A 2,530-nucleotide genomic window follows, 5' to 3' on the forward strand; every position below is an offset into this window, starting at 1 on the left:
AGCCTGAACTCTGTATATGGAAATGTTGTACTACTCTGCCATGTAGCTAGCTCTCTGTATATGGACATTTTGGACTCGTCTGCCATGTAGCTAGTTCTCTGTACATAGATATGTTGGATTTATCTGCCAAGTACATAGCTCTCTGTATATGAACATATATGACTTGTCTGCCCTGTAGGTGGCTCTCAGTATATGGACACATTGGACACATCTGCCATGAAGCTACTACCCTGAATATGGAAATGTCGCACTACCCTGCCATGTAGCTAGGTCTCTCTATATGTTCATTTTGGACTCGTCTGCCATGTAGCTAGCTCTCTGTACATGGATATGTTGGACTGGTCTGCCAAATAGGTAGCTCTCTGTTTATGAACATATTGGACTTGTCTGCCATGTAGGTAGCTCTCTGTATATGATCACCTTTGACACATCTGCCATGTAGCTAGAACTCTGTATATGGAAATGTTATACTACTCTGCCATGTAGCTAGCTCTGTGTATATGAACATTTTGGACTCGTCTGCTATGTAGCTAACTAGCTTTCTATGTTGGATACGTTGCACTGATCTGCCATGTAGGTAGCTCTCTGTATATGAACATATGGGACTTGTCTGCCATGTAGCTAAATCTCAGTATATGGACATGTTGGAAGCATCTTCCATGTAGCTGAGACTCTGTATATGGACATTTTGGACTTCTCTGCCATGTAGTTAGCTCTTAGTGTATGGGCAAGTTGGTCTCATCTGTGATGTATCTAGAGCTCTGTATATGAAAATGTTGCTTTACTCTGCCATGTTGCTAGCTCTCTGTATATGGACATTTTTGACTCGTCTGCCATGTAGCTAGCTCTCTGTGCATGGATATGTTGGACTGATCTGCCATGTTGGTAGCTCTCTGTATATGAACATATGGAACTTGTCTGCCATGTAGCTAGCTCTCTGTATATGGACTTGTTTGACTCATCAGCCTTGTACCCAAGTCTCTGTGTATGAACATGTTCTACTCATCTGCCTTGTAGCTAACCCTCTAAGCATATACATATTGGATTCATCTGTCATGTAGCTAACTCTCAGTATATGGACATGTTGGAGTCAACCGCCATGTAGCTAGTACTCTGTATATTTACATGTTGGATTACTCTTCCATGTAGCTAGCTGTCAGTATATGAACACGTTGGTCGGTCTCATCTGCCATGTAGGTTGTTGTTGTTAAGTGCTGTTGAGTCGTTTCCGACACATAACGACCCTGTAAAGGGTGTAGAAAGCCTCATCTTTCTCCCTAGGAGCGTCTGGTAGTTTCAAACCGCAGACCTTAAGGTTCACAGCCCGATTCATAACCACTACGCTACCAGAGCTCCATAATATGTAGGTAGAGCTCTGTATATGGAAATGTTGTACCAGTATGCCATGTAGCTAGCTTTCTGTTTATGGACATTTTGGACTCATCTGTCATGTAGCTAGCTCTCTGAGCACAGATGGGCTGGATTGATCTGTCATGTAGATAGCTCTCTGCATATGAACATTTTATAATTGTCTATCCAGTAACTAGCTCTCAGTATATGGACATGTTGGACTCATCATCCATGTATCCACCTCTCACTGCATGAATATGTTCGACTCATCTGCCTTGTAGCAAGACCTCTAAATATACACATGTTGTATTCATCTGCCATGTAGCTAACTCTCAGTAAATTAACATGTTGGACTCATCTTCCTTATAGCTAGATCTCTGTATATGTAAATGTGGGTCTCATCAGCCATGTATCCAGCGCCTTCTGTATGAACATGTTGGAATCATCTGTCTTGTAGCTAGACCTGAATATATACAGGTTGGAGTCATCTGCCATATAGATAACTCTGTATATGGGCATGTTGGACTTCTCTGCCATGTAGCTAGATCTTAGTGTATGGGCACGTTGGTCTAATCTGTGATGTATCTAGAGTTCTGTATATGAAAATGTTCCCTCTTCACTGCCATGTAGCTAGCTCTCTGTTTATAGACAAGTTGGAATCATCTGCCTTGTAGCTAGAACTTTGTATATGGAAATGTTGAACTATCATGCCATGTAGCTAGCTGTATGTATATGGACATTTTGAACATGACTGCCATGTACCTAGCTCTCTGTATATGGATATGTTGGACTGATCTGCCAAGTAGGTAACTTTCTGTATATGAACATATTGGACTTGTCTGCCATGTAGGTGGCTCTCAGTATATGGACACGTTGGACTCATCTTCCATGTAATTGGTACCCTGAATATGGACATGTTGGTCTACTCTGCCATGTAGCTAGCTCTCATTATATGGACACATTGGACACATCTGCCATGTTGCTTGAAATGTGTATATGGAAATGTTGCAAGACCCTGCCATGTAGTTAGATCTCTATATATAGACAAGTTAGCCTCATCTGCCTTGTAGCTAGAACACTGTATATGGAAATGTTGCACTACCATGCCATGTAGCTAGCTCTCTGTATATGGACATTTTGGACTCGTCTGCCATGTAGGTAGCTCTCTGTACATGGATAT

This window comes from Chrysochloris asiatica, unplaced genomic scaffold (assembly GCF_000296735.1).
Source record: "Chrysochloris asiatica unplaced genomic scaffold, ChrAsi1.0 scaffold00152, whole genome shotgun sequence".
Taxonomy (NCBI): Eukaryota; Metazoa; Chordata; class Mammalia; order Afrosoricida; family Chrysochloridae; genus Chrysochloris; species Chrysochloris asiatica.